Raw genomic sequence first — 15668 nt, forward strand, 5'->3', positions numbered from 1 at the left:
AATTGTATCTGTCTTAGGAATGAAAACAAGATTGGTATTTTCATAGGAAAATTTGGTAGCCTTTTAATTTGCTTGAAGTAGATCATAATTTAATATAGAATTTCTCTTCAGATATATTTTGCCCACTATCCTATAGTTAAATGGGTATGAAGAAGGTGCCTTACCAAAGAGTTACAAGCATAAATTGTATATATCTCAATGTCATATCAAATAATATAAATACTGTAAAACTGGAAGAGTGGGGGTTCCTTTGGTCATGGACATAGCAATCCACCTAGTTCCCATCAGCCAGTGATGAGAGAAACTCAAAGTTGCCTCAATATAAAAAAAAATATATTGTAAAAACAAACAAAAGCAAAAAATACCACCACAAAACCAGCATTGAGAAGAGGTCAAAGAACTTTGTGGTTAGAATGAGGCATAAAGGATTTTGGCAAAACAATAACATCTTGTTTTATTATTGTTAACAGCTTAGATTGCCAGTCAAAGATTTTCTGTAACTGCAAAGCATAGAATGCATAGAGAATTAAAGGAGAAGAAGAAATTAATCATGAAAGTGGAACCTTAGAGCTCTTCTGCTTCAGCTGTTTTATTTTGTAGATATGGACAAATGTGGTATGAAGAGGTAACATAACTTGCCAATAGCAGCCTTTCAAGTAGCTAGTTAAGATTTTAATTTTAAAAAAGAAATAATTACTAAGTTTTACCATTGTGGCTTTTTCTGTCTCTTTGCGATTGCTCTATTTTTATTCTACATCTAGCACATAAACCTTAATTTGTTATATCTCTGTGTTTTGTATTACATTAGACTCCCTTACATTATCTCATAACTCCTGAAAGTTAAAGCTAATAATAATTGCCCCCAAGTGGGATGGAGTACTTTTCCACTCATAACTGTAGTTAAAATAGTTAAATGACATATCCTTTCTGACTTTCCTGATTTCAACCTTTCTCTTTGGTAGTACAGTCAGATTTATGTCCCATAACTATTCTCTTTTTTCCATAGAATGCAGCAGATAACCCTGAAGCAAATAATAGAAACTGCAAAAACAAATTTTATACTTTGATTATATCTAAGAGATTCTAATAGAGAAGATATGGTTATATTTTATTTGATAACTTTGTTTTTAAGATGATTCTTTGTTCTAATTAATGGTTGGAAAACTTTTTACTGAAATGAAAATCAAAGAACCTAATGTACTTTTTCAGATTGCATTGACTTTCATCTAGGATTCTTTAAAAAATGTAAATAATTAAAGGGGCAGAAAGGGTCAAAACAAGCTTATTTTGTACATGTCATATTCTAGTAAGACTAGCTTTTTTTATTTCTGTCTCACCACTCCCTGGCAAATTGGGGCTCTTTGGTTCCTTCCATGCTTATTAGTATTAAGGTCCCTGGAAAAAATCACTTGTACATCTAAAGATGAAAGAGTTTTTGAGCAAATAGCTTAACGTTGTTCTCAGCCTCAGCCTATGATTTCTGTACCTTCTTATTTTCTCCTTCCTCCCATCAACATCGGTGGCCATCTCTACTCACCTCACCAATCGATGAAAAAAGTCTGATTATTTCTCAGTGAACATTTTCCATTGGATTGATACTTTGTGTTTCAAATATATTTCACCTCTCTTCAAACTCTTCCCTGCTAAAAGATTTGTAATTTTTAAATCTTTCCTAATATTATCGAGGAAAGTGATATTTAATTTATATTTTTAATTACTAGTGAACTTGAATCTGAGGGGGTTATTAGTTATTAATATCTTATTCTTTATCATTGATCTGTTTAGGTCCCTATTCTTTTTTTCAGAGTGATATTTCTCTTATGGGTTTAGGAGAGGCTTTTTTAAAATCAAACTAGCTTAATTCTTTAACATTCTATTAGTCACAACTGATTTCACAAACTTTTGATTATTTTTAAGTTTTTTATGTGTTTTGAAACCTAAGTAAGTTTTAAAATATCTTTATTAAGTATAATCAATATTTTCTTCATCTCCTTTGAAACTTAGAAAGCTCTTTATCCAGAAATAGGAAAAAATATTTTTCTACATTTTTATGGTTTAATTTATTTAACTGTTAATGCTATGATTCAGAAAGAATTTATAAAACAAATACTTAGGTACTTTTGTTTAACTATTATTCCCCTTTCCCTCTTTTTGTGAAATCACCTTTATCTTGTATTCTTGTGGTGCAAATTTGAATCTTTGTGTTACCTCACAAGTTGTATTACATTTAGAATTCCATCTCTATGAAATAAAAGTTCATGTTTCTTGTAAAATGAAACTTAAGCATTAGAACATACTGGAGTGTTGTTGGATTTCAGTTAGCATGCTCCTTGAAATTACTGTAGACAGAGGCTGCGTGCATTATTTATGTTAAAGCAGACCTGATAAGAATATGATTCTGTATGAGTGAGAAATTATGCATTGATAACAGTCACCGTTTATCAAGGGTTTCTATTAGATATATATCTGGCATTCTACCAAGAATTTTACGTGATTTCATTTAATCCTTGTAACAGACCTTTGAGTGACTTATTCTGATTTCCCTTTTCAGGATAAAGAAACTGAGACCTGAAAATGTAAAGTAGCTTCATCAAGCTCACATAGCTAATAAGTGATATGGACATGAATTAAACTAAGATCTGGCTAAAGTCCATCTTTTAAGGAAGCATTGCCAAATAGAACCTTCCCAATTTGGGTCCATCTATGAAAAAATAAGCTCAGGATCAACGATTTCAAAGTATAGAGGCCAGTTAGTGAAATCACTGATAAGAGGAGTCTTTTACTATTTGAGATTAGCACTGAATATATCAGAATCCTAAAATGAACAGAAATAACCTTATACTTCAAATCAGCTTGGAAGCAGCTAAAAAAATATTTTAACTTCTTCAGATTTTAGTACTTCTATTGATTTTGTCATTTTATTTCATTCCAAGCCAACTTATACTTTAGTTTGTTATACTTTATACTTTAAAACTTTAGTTCTCCATCATATACTTAACACACAGCACCATTCTTTCCCTCACATGCCTGCTCATGACCTTGGCAGGAAAATTGGCAAGGAGCTTCCAGGTCAATAGGGAGTGAGTGTTCCATCTGAGTCCCTGTTTCTATAACTATAAGTTGTATTCAGGGGAGAAATGAGTCTATCTAATTGGCATCCTTCACTATCATCTCTATTTTAAGCTCCTTGGTTGAGAGATTTACAGTTGTTGCTGTGATATAAAGCTTTAATATTTAAAGCAGGAAAGTAAAATCTAGATATTTTCGTATCATTAGAACTCAGTACTTACACATGAATGGTTACCTAGACCGACATAAAAAAGCAGACCTTAACCTGCTATGAGTGAACATACCTTATAAGTATAGATTTTGTATATGTATGTGTGGGGAAATTATACATAATATTTATTCAGAGACATCATTTATAATCTTGATTGTTATATATTTGGCCACCATGAGGTAATTTGTTGTGTTTCCTCTTTAACTCAAGGCGAACAATTTTACTTAATGATAATACAGGATTTTTTCTTATTGGGTCATCCTGCCTTTGTTGATATATTGGTATATCAGTGGTAAGATTTACACTACAATTCAGTGGGATTTCGTTTTATAGCCCTGCCTTGGAACACTTAAAAGTAAATTATGCCTTTTAGTTAATAAGCAGATTGTTCTTGTATTATTACTTGGAAAAGTATGCATCAGTTAGTATCTGTACTAATTAATAGTCTTAAAAATTCTAAATAGGTTATTCATATTATTTCTTTTTTTTTCAGTATTTTTTTAGTTTCCTGCTTTACTAGAGAGATGATTAGAACTGCACAGTGCATAGTTGGAACATAATTTCATATATGATTTCATACATTAATTCTCTAGGTAAATTAGTTTTTTCTATATGTAGAATTCATTTAATAGTCTCCCTCTTTTCCATTTCTTTCTTTACCAGTTTTATCAGTAAATTTATATATCATTAATCACAGCTGTAGTTTAGCTTACCAACCTTGAAAATTATTTCTGTGTTTATTGTCAGAGACTTGGCAAATTGAACTTGACAATAATAGAGAAGGAAAGCATGGTGACCTAGGTGGGACACTCTGTTCTCAAAGTAATTCACAGTTCTTTGAATGTGTAATTTTTTTTTGTTTTGTTTTAAATTAGCCAATATACAATGAGTATAGTCTTTTGAGTTACTCATTAATACACCACATGCAGTTCTCTTAAATTATTATTGATAGAAACAGACAATTATTTAGAATGAATTTTTTTTTGTACATTTTCAGTTTAAAGTAGATTGGTACAGGTTCCAAAGCACAATATGAGCTTAAAGTATGTCTACTGAAACCATGTGTTCTCAACTAGGGAAGCTGGTTTTGTGGTCAATCCGAAGCTGTTCTTATACTGTGTGTTCCCTATAGTATAAAAGAAATGTGATATTTTGCTAACATGATTTCAATTTCTTAATAATTCAAACTGCATGTGGTTTGCTCACAGATTGAGAATCAATTTTATAAATTTTGGTTAGATTTTAATAAAATATTTTCTGAGCTATATGTGTGTGAATATATGTTTGTTTCTGTTTATTAACTGTATATTGTCAGTGATATTAATTGATGCTTTTGGAGACATAAAGCATACTTCAGATCAAACACTGGTTTACAAACTTCATACCGCATGTAGTGCTACACACAGATGGGCCAATTGTTCTTTGTGCTTCTATCCCACACTTATTGTGAGGCTGCTCATTTCTGCATGTTGGGCAGTTCAGCAAACAAGGGTGATCTGGTGGCCAGCAAAAAATTACCCATCTATCCAGGAGCCATGCAGGCTTTCAAGCCCCTATTTCCCTGTTTCTTCTCTACCCCTCAATCCTGTTGCCATCTTCCTTTACCTGCTCTCTCTTCTTCCCCATCTCCCTCCTTTATTTCCTGTTTTTTTAAAATCTTGTTTGTAGATGTCCACTACATCTCAGCCAGTTAAATGTCATACCAAATTGTTATTTTTTTAACTTCATCAATTTCTTTACCTTCCTTCTTCTATCTATTGTCCAGTTATATCAGAAAACTTTTTTGTGTATGCAATTTGAAGAAAACCTTTCCAATTTTAACATAAATAATAAATATCGGGAATAGAAACTCATATCATAAAATGTTAAAGTACAATTAGTATCTTTCACAATTTTCCTAAAGTTGTTTACTCTCTCATTTTATATTTAATAGTAATTTGGTCAACATTATGCCATAGTTATATATATATATGACAACAATCTCATTTAACCCTTACAGTAATTCTGTGAGGTGGTTTTTATTATCCCTATTTTAAAGATGAGGAAATAGTAATTCAGGGAGGTTAAATATTCATGCCTAAGATCACACAACTTGGAAAGTAGGACATGTAGGATTGGAACCCACTTCTTTTTCACTAAAACTTTGCAGTATAGTGTATAACTTTCCTTTAAATTAGATAATTTCACTTTCCTTCTTCTCCAATGTCTAACAGTTTGAGACGTGGATTGAGAGTGCAGGCCGCTTCCCAATGTAATAGAGGTTCAAAGCAGGGCAGCGATGATATTCCCTACAGGGAAGACAATGCTCTGTTGATATTTACAAACAGAAAAAGTAAATCTTAAGTTTAGTACTACATTATTTTCATTGCAGTCTATGTTTTTCTTTTATAACTCTATCCAGGTTTCTCTGTGTGAAGAGATAAAAAATAAGAAAGTATGTTCTTCCAAATAAATCTATGCTATGCTCTAAAATGTTTTTGAGGCAGGTTAAATCTTCATCTGTAATCTATACCCTATTTTTTATTTCAGTTAGACTTAATAGACTTTCTCACTAGTTATAAATCACACTGTGTTGGCATGAATTTTTAAGCCATACCATTATAAGAGTAGATATTTTCAGATTATTTGGAGATGAGTTACACTGCTTATAGATTAATTTTTTCCCTTTTTCAGGCTCTGCTTTTCAGGAACTTTATTAGAAATTATGAGGGGCAGGAAAGAATGCTTAAACAAATAAATTTTATTTTTAGTCTAGTTAAGAAACCTGTTTTTTTGTTTAAAGACAATATGGAAAAAATTAAAACTGCAAATAAAACTGACCTTTAAGAATTGTTGATTTTTCCATGACTGTTCTAGCCCCATATTTGTAAGGTATAATTTAAGGTTATTATAAATTATAACTCTTGTTTGTAAAATGTTTTACATTTTAAAAACATTTTCACATCCAGTATTTCTTTTGAGCTTTTGCTCACCAAATACTATATATGAAGCAATATGTATTTTATGAATGAAAAAAATTGACATAAAATGACGGTGAGGTGAAGATCCTAGATAGAAAAGCCAAGTGTTTTGACCTTACCAGAATAGTTATTAGAGTTGATTAGCTTAATTATAATATATGAAAATGTAAAGAACTAAATATGTAATTATATATAACCCATACCAGACACCAGTAAAACTAATGAGTAGCAGGTGCAAGTCATTTAAGAAAAAAATTAACAGTGTTAATACTGAGAAAATTTTATGAATTTAATTTAGTTGTTTCTGAAATTGAGAAAAGAATTTAATATGATTACAGTGGCAGAACACATGTATTGAACTTGTGGAATTATGTGGGAGTCTAGTTTGAAAACTACTGAATTATCACAAAAATTCTTAATTAGTATATGTACTAATAGTAATATTTTTCTAAAGATTTTCATAAGCTGTGATGGTATGTCTATAGAGTTTATAAAGAATACAGACAAATTTAAATAAACTACTGAATGTCATCTCACTATATGGGGTGAAGTAATGACAGCGTGACTATGAAGAGTTCTATAAACTATGTAAAAAGTTATAAAAATTTGAATAGAGTGAATTTATCAAATTGGTTTTCTTTTCCCTTACTCTATTTCTTCTCTCTCTTATCATCTGTAATGATTGGTGGTGGGCTTCAACTTTTTAATGCATCCATCCATGGGAGACATCACCAGCCCATGTGGACTCTCTTCTTTTGAGTACCGGTGAATCTAAGCTGCCAGTACAATCAGTGATTAGTTATCCATATGGAAAATTAAAATTGATATCTACTCACTTCATTCCATAAATAAAAACAAATTATGTATGAAAGAAAGACTTAACTGTGAAAAACAATACTTTAAATGTTTAGAAAAGGATGTATTTATTATTTTAGGGTAAGATAAGAATTCTTATAACTAGACATAAACAGAGAAAACCATAAAGAAAAAAATTAATAAATTCAGCAACATTAAAATGAAAAAAAGTGTGTTAATCAAAGGCTACTATGAAAGAATAAGAAAGGCTAAAAACTGGATTAGTGGAAAAAATATATTAAAGATCCTATGAATCAATAAGAAAGATAAAACCAGCCAATATAAAAAATGAACAGGAATTTCAAAAAGAAAATCCAAGTAATCATTATGAAAACTTGTTGAGACTCAGTAATTAGAGAAATGTAAATTAAAACTAAAGCGACATGCTATTTCTTACCCACCATGTTAAAAATATGTCTGAAATATACCAAATGTTGATGTGAATGTAAAACAGCACATACTCTTATACACTGTTAATATGAATGTAAATTGGTACAACTGAATTGGCAAGTTGAAATTGAACATAAGTATACTTTTACTCAGTTCTATGAAGCCAACTTCAATTTATTATTAGATTTTTGGGAAGGAAAAATTCTACATGCATATACATACATGTTGTGTATATGTATATATATATATATATATGTGTGTATATATACATGTACACACACATATAACAAGTATACATATATGCATTTTAAGATTCCAATATATGAACTATATTGATATCACATATGTGTATGAATATAAATTAAGAAAGAATAAATGATATTTTCCCAAACTTTTGCTTGAGCTATGCTATCTACCCATGACCTTTGAGTTTGCAGTGAACCTTTATGCCACAGTGATACCAGGCTCATTTTGCTATTCTTTATTAAGTTAGGATGAGTTTTTAAAAAATTATTTCTGTTTGTCAGCTAGTGTACTGTTTTTATTGAAAGCTGTCTGGGCTGCTGTTTTACTGAAATATGTATTCAGTTATGTATAAGATTGTCCCTCTGTGACCTGAGGTGTACCTAAATATCCCCAAATGGTCCACCTTTTATATGACACAGCGTCACCCCTGCCGTGTTGTAGACGCTGTTGTCGACAACTCCATTTTCTTTTGTCTTGAGGTGAATATTCTTACACATATTGCTATTTATCTTATAATGCACATATGTGTTTAATGAGGTACAGTTTCTTCTTTCCAAAGGAGAGCTCACAGTAGACTGAAGTTGACTTCATAGAATTGAGGAAATATATTTAAGAAACATTTACAGAATATGTGGCAGGTTTTGAAGATAATCTCATTCTCTACTTTGATAATATATCTGAGGGAGGCTTAATCGTTTGATAAGAGGTTGAAAGGGTAGGCTCCGAAGTTAGAGAGCCTAAGTTCTGGGCCTGTCTCTACCACCAAGTAATAGTATGAACTTTAACGAATTAGTTAACCTTCTGGGGCCTCAATTTCTTCGTTTGTAAAGTGGAATTTTTCACTTGAGAAGAGTCTCTCTGTTGGTGTGGAGAATGGATGACTAGAGTTGGGAATCTCCTCAGTAGACAGGCATACTGCAGCAGATCGAGACCTGATGAAGACAAGGACTTAAGACGGAGATAGAGGGCTGGAAGATAGGGGAAACTTTGAAGACTTTTTAAAAAACATAAATCAAACAGATTGAGGGGCAGAGAGAAGGAATAGTGACAGATACATGTTGTCTGACCTGGCCAATTGGATGGATGCTGGTATGGTTTCTCAAGATAGAAAATATAGGAAGGGCCTGTTTTAGAGGAAAGATATTTATAGTTTTACATCTACATGTACAAGTATAGTCATCTCATACTTAGAAAATTATACTCATCATCTTTCCTACTGCTCTTCTCTGTACCTGCCACTGTGTATCACTCCTAAAAACTGTTTACATACATTCTCAGGGGTGGTTGTTAATTGATGTGTTTTTTTACTCCTACTGGACTAGGTCCTTGCTTGCCCTGAAGCAGTATTCTTTCTATTTTGGAGATACTTCCATCCTCAGTTATCCACTATATTAGAAGCAGTTTTCTCTAATAGCTCCAAAATGTAAGACCTAATTTTGATGTTCTTTTCCTTTATTTTCAGTGTCTTCATGTCTTTTGATTTCAGAATCATCCCAGTTCATAAAAAAAAAAAAAAAAATTCCAATACTGTTGAATTTCAAAGAGAATAGAGTTGGGAGTATCTGCTCCTCAGAAATTACTTGGTCCCTATTAAGATTTACTTGTTCCTTCCTTCGTCCAGCTCTTTAAACTCCAGGGAATTGAAATAATCTTTGCTAGGTAACCAAGAGTTCTAAAACCTTTTAATACAGAGCAATGGTTTATCTCTACCTTATGTTTTATAATAAGAAAACCACTCAAATATTCAGTAAGAGCTAAGGGAGATTTTTTTTTCAGAGTTTCGGTGTCCATATAGATCAAAGATATGTTAGGCTTATATCTTCTTAGGTGATGCGAATGCTAGGGCAACCCTCATTAGGCATCAAGGCATAGTATACATGTTAATTTCTCATATTCTGGATATATGCTATCTATCATTCGGAGATTGCATTTGGATGCAACTAATAAAAACTGGAAATAATGGTAGAAAAATAAAACTTTATTTCTCTTTCATATAAAGAAGTCCAGAGGTAGACAGTCCTGGCAGGACATGGCAGTTCCATAGACATCAGAGATCTAGTCACTTTTTATTTTCTGCTCTAGCATGTGGCTTGCATCGTCGAAGACACATTATGGTCCTTATTGGCTATTACAGCTTCAGCTGTCATGTCCAATTTCTAGGCAGCAAGAAAGAAGTGGAGGTGAAGGAGAGATCAAATGGACAAATTGATGAACCTCCTCGTCAGGTACCTTCCTATAATCAGCATTTAAGATGTCCCTCCTCTGGTTACATTTCATGGCCAGTTTTTAATCAAATGACCACATCATAGTCTTTTAGCTGGGTATATTGCTGCCCTGAAAAACCATGTTCTCTTGCTAAGGAAGAAGGGAAGAATGGACAAGGATGATGACTAGACTTCTTGCCTCATATATTCTACTTAAGATATTGATGGGAGAATTTCATAGATAAGTAGAAAATGGGCATTGCTCTTTAGTTATAAATTTTATGTGCAGGTGCCTCATCCTGAAATGTCCTTGACGGATACCTTTAAAGTTTAACCATTCGAAAATGAAAAAAAAAATCCCTGCTCATTTTCTTAACACATTAGGTTAAAAGGCCTGGTTCCATGAAGAAATTTGAATAACTATTCCCATGAATATATTAGACAATGAGGGAAATAAGGGATCAGTTAAAGAAGACTATGTCTTGATGTACAAATATTTTCAGGAACTTAGGTGTATCAGAGGAAAGCTGTATGTTTTAGGCAGGAGAAAGTGAGGCAATAATTGTCAAAGGTCACAATTGAATAAATTGTGGATTATTTCACTGATTTACAGTGTTCATTAATTTGAGAGAAATTGATTCTTGATATATTTGATACATTTGTGGTTTTAAGCATAAACATTTGACCTAGGCTTTAGATATTTTAATATAACTATATCTGTGCTGCTTCTAATTAATATTGATTTTGACTTAATATTAGCATAGGACGTTTATTTTCGGTGCTTTTCCACCTGTATAAATACCCTTATTGCAAAGTCAGACTAAATTTAATCACAGAATTTACTCTGCTAGCAGTCTTTATAACTTCATTGTGGACCCAATGTTTTAAACATCTGTCTTTCATTTACTATATCTTAAATATAGACTTTTATAACAGAGGCTGAATTATAAGTACGCAAAGACACTATAGCACAATAGCACTTAGGGGAAGGAACAAAATTTCTGAGAAAAGAGTTTCTTAATAAGTAACACTGTTTAGGTTAGTAAGGCTGTCTCCCATAAAAAGAAATAGGGACCTATCTGAAATAAGTAAAGCATTTTTTAAGAGAGCTCCTGGAAGACTAGACTTTGTAATATCGCAAATGTTGATGTCAGTTTTTTAAAGGGGGGATTTATGTTGTTTGTTGTTTTTAAGTGTCTTTGTCTTGTGTTTAAAATATTATGCAACCTTTTCATTAAATAACTAGTTCTTCAACTGAAAGGACATTGTGTGGCCTTTAGGGTGAATTAGGAAGAGGTACAAAAAAGAAAAACAGATTTAGTAAATATTACTTTCAAAAGTTATTTTTCTCATCAAACAATGACTCTATATTGGTCTAATTTGATTATGTAAAAGTCGTAGTATTTTATTTTTATAGTTAGTTTTTGAGTTTGAGCCCTGTAAGTCTAGTTCCTTGTGTATTTCCTCCAACTGATTTTATTTTGGATAACATTATTTTTATCTGATTTTCCTTTGAGAAAACACGGACATTTGCTTCCTTGGCTGACTTACAGGTACGGGTGAGTACTAAAGGACCCACATGAATAGGCTTCTTATATGAGACAGCCCACCCCATGCAGAGATGCCTCCCAGGCTAGTTATTTGTTCTTAGAAAAAGGCTGACTTGCATGAGAAAACAGGTACTGAGACTGTCCTGCTTCTCAGGATTTCATATATATTTCTTCTGTATATATGGGAGCAAATAGTGTTCTTAAACATGATTAAACAAAATCAGAAAATGTAAACTTCTGGAACAGTACTACTAATGCATGGGAATAGCAGAAAATAGGATAAAGAGGTTTTGAATTAGAAAAAGATATTATTTGAAGACATCAACCTACATTGAAATCTAGATGTCTTTTGTATTTGTTATTTTCTGTTCTAAAATTAGCATTTTATCATACTATTTGTATTATATATTTGCTTTAAGTATGTATTATCTTTCTTAATTAGGTTGCAGGGTTGGTTTTTTTTCCCTGTGGAAACTACCATCTTTTACTTCTTTGGGATCTCCTATAGCATCTTGCATCATCTCAGACCCTTTATAAACCTCAAATAAAGATATTTAACTGGATCTGGGTGGCAAATTTGGTTAGTAGTAGTTCCTTGGTACAGTGTTTTCAGTATTCCGAGGCTATGTCTGTTTCTGTAGAAAAAAATACAGTGATAAATTAGGCCAGGGACTCTGTTTTATATATTGTTGTGTATCTGGAGCTTAGAGTGATGCCGGACAGGTTGTACGTACTAAATATATATGTGTTAAATGAATTAATAAATAGTTGAGGGAACAAGTAAGAATGTCAGCATATTTGCATTCTGTTACTAAATTAACTCTAAAGTCCCTTCTGATTCTAAATTCTGTGAGTACTATCAATATTTGTTAATTCAGCAAATGTTATATAGGCATCCAAATTCAGAAGCTGGAGTATTTTAAAATTGATAAAATCTATCCAAGAAACGTAGATTCAAGGCTATTCAGAATAATTAAGTTAATAAAGACAGACTTTTCTGAGTTCAACTTCCCATGATTTAAGAAACAAAGAAAAAAACTCACCTATATTAACTTGATGAATTGATTTAAATTTTAATATTATGCTAAATTCCAACTAATATTCAGTTAGATAATTGAGTGACATTCCTTTTCAATTTATATTGCAGTTTTTATAGAGTGAAAGTTTATCAACCTGGTTAGGGAATAAGGTTTCGGGATTATTGGGTTTCGTAGGGTAAGATTATACTGGACCATTTATCTGATTTTATCATTATAACATTAGTATTCTAAAAGGGACTTTCTACACTTTTAATCTTTTAGACGTAAAATGGATTCCTGGAAATTAAGTAATTAGAATTGTAAGTTTTTACTACCGGGGTCCATTTGTACTCATCTCCTGATTTCAATACTGATGCCTTTTTGAAATGTCAGTATTTCTTGATGATTTTTTCCCCTACATATTATTTAAAGAAGATTCTCTGCTAAGAACAAAATGGTTGTGTACTACATGGAGTGTCATCCACAAGGGTTGTGGGGTGGAGTTGGGTTGGGGAGCTGTTTATTTGTTCCAATGGGCTCTTTGATACATAAGGAGAAAGGGCAGCCAGAATAGTGGTCCTAAAGTATGGTCAATGGAACTCGAAAAGCTCTCCAAGAAGCTTTTGGGGCATTTGTCAATTCAAAACTATTTTAATAGTAATACTGAAGTGGTATTTGCATTTTTCACTGTGCCAGTATTTGCTCCAATGATTTGTAAGCTATGGTAGGGAAAACTGCTGGCACCTCAGCACCAACAAAGGTGGTGGCAACAGACCTGCTGTTCACCACTGTGTCCTTCACTGTCATACCCTTCAAGAAAAAAATGAACATTTAATTTAAAAATGTCCTTGATAAAGTAATAAAAATTATTAATTTAAAAATCTGCACCCTTTAGTACATGCCCTTTTAATAGTCTATGTGATGAAATGACAGTATGCTTCATTCTGCATAGTGAAGGTGCTGTATACTGAAAGTAAAACAATGGCTTTACTCAAGAAATTGTTGCTGAACTAGTTCCTTTTTAATGGGTCATTATTTTTAATTGAAAGAATGGCTGACGGACAAATTATGACAATTTAGACTTGGATATTACATAGACATATTCTTGAAATGAATGAAGTGAGCCTATCAAGGAAAAAAAATCGACAGTATTCATGTTGCTGATAAAGTTTGAACTAGCAAGTCAAAATTCAGGTAGCTCGAATTTTGGAAAATTTGTTATTGGCACCATGAGCCTCAGAGTATCCAAATATTTAAAATCTTTTTTGATGATATTGGTGGTGATGTCAGCATATGTGAGTTTTTGTTGTATAAGGAAACGTTCACTTGTGCAAGTTCTGCATGAGTTGGTGCACTGATGTTTTCCAAATGATCAATGGATGATGTTATAAAATTATGTGATAAAAGATCTAGTCAAAGTACAATGTACTAGAATGTATTTTAATGTAATAGAATCCAATATTTTATTGTTAGGGTTCAGATTCGACATTGCAACTAAACTAAAGGAAACAACTACATGTTGAGTGTAGTATTAAGTACAATATTCACAATATCTGAAAGGCTGTTGAAATATTTCCCCCTTTTTCAATTCTTTTTATCTGTAGCATACAAATTGTCTATATATACTTTAACCAAAGCAACTTAATCACAACATATTAAATGAAGAAGCAGAGTTGAGAATCTATCTTCTGTTAAGCCAGACACTTATCACCAAATTTTTTTAATTGAGGAAACATGGTGATTTTTCATGAAACTATTTATGGTAACATGTAATAGATTTATTATTGTTATTTTAAAATGAATTAATAAATATTTTATAAGTGCTTCAGCTTTAATTTCTAATATGGTAAGTAAATGAATCATAAACAAAACAAATTGACAAAAATAAAGAAACAAAAATTCTTTGGTGTCCTTAATATTTTTTTAAGAATGTAAAGGAATACTGAGGCCAAAAAGTTTGACACTTCTCTAGATTAGAGCATGGGCTTCTGTGCCTAGGTCTAGGGTGACATTGCTTAACAAACTATTGTCTCAGTAGAATCGTTAGTTCATTTTTTTATTTATTGATACATTCAACGAATAATATTGTGTTACCTTCTGTCCTCCAGATATCTTGTTAGGTGGTGGAAATTATTTCAAGTAAAGGTTGTGTCTCTTGCTTATCTTTAAGCTCCTCTAAAGCCAGGTCCATGCGTTATACTTGTTTTTATTTATCCAATTTTGGTAAAGTTGTTGAGTATTTGGTTTCATCTTTCCTATTTTTTTCCACTTTATGGATATGTAGCTTGGTATTTTCATGTTTTGCCATTTGTTACTATGACAGAGATTGTTTAATACTTTTTGTAATTTTTTTTACAACTTTCTGGTATATTTGAAAATATGGAAGAGATTGTTATCTTTGCAGCATATTGTGTTATGTAATTATATATGGATTGCAGGGATAAGAGACAAGAAGGACATGGGAAAGAGAGAGAGAGAGACAGAAGCTTTGACAAGGTGTTTGCAATGTGTTTTCCAAATCTACCTCTAACTTTTGAAGGATCCGGGGCAAGAGTACAAATAGAGAACTACATACCATATGTCAAAATATTTAAAAGTTATAAATTAAGCTAACACAATATTATAAAGTATGTTTATCCTCTTGCCCTTACAAATATACCATCTAACCCACAATTAGAAAAATATTTGTAAAGCAACAGTTTATGCCAGATTACTGTGGAGAGCACATATTCAAAATGATTATTTTTCCACCAAACACAATGATTTAGTCTAGGCAGATCCAGCTGCACTGACCAGACAAAAGAGAAGGGTAGGGAAGAGAACTTACCCTCTTTTTTTTTGTCTTTTTTTTTGTTATTTCAGTTTCTTCTTCCAAACACTTGACAAATCCACAGAGAAACACCCACTTTCTTTTTCTTTGTATAAGAAGAGGTTCATTCTTCCACACCCAAGATTCAGCTGCTCATCCACCTTGGGCTCTTTCCTTAACCCACTGCCTAAGAAGACATTACATGTAATGCCCAAGGGGCTTGTAAGGTTTCTCGTCAATATTCAGCAAGCCATGCAGACATTTTCCTCCCTGATGACATTGCTCTTTTGAGTTCCTCAAATGAAACTGAAGTTGGAAGGCCAGGTTGTTCCAAAGTAGAGTTCCCAGATTTATC

General features: G+C 32.2%; 1 protein-coding gene across 11 annotated transcripts in view; it reads left to right on the forward strand.

The window, feature by feature from the left end:
• Positions 1 to 15668, forward strand: part of BMPR1B (bone morphogenetic protein receptor type 1B) — a 247075-nt gene that overhangs the window by 102307 nt on the left and 129100 nt on the right. For 2 of the 11 annotated variants that reach the window (XM_015588489.2, XM_025046014.1), the window contains one exon: positions 9892 to 9956. The exons of 8 other annotated variants lie outside the window; for them this stretch is intronic. The gene's annotated coding sequence lies outside the window, so the exon portion shown is untranslated. Of the gene's footprint in view, positions 1 to 9891; positions 9957 to 11452; positions 11489 to 15668 lie in introns of all 11 variants that reach the window. One more of the 11 variants, XM_015588488.2, reaches the window with a different exon arrangement.

Source organism: Pteropus alecto, unplaced genomic scaffold (genome assembly GCF_000325575.1).
Source record: "Pteropus alecto unplaced genomic scaffold, ASM32557v1 scaffold63, whole genome shotgun sequence".
NCBI lineage: Eukaryota > Metazoa > Chordata > Mammalia > Chiroptera > Pteropodidae > Pteropus > Pteropus alecto.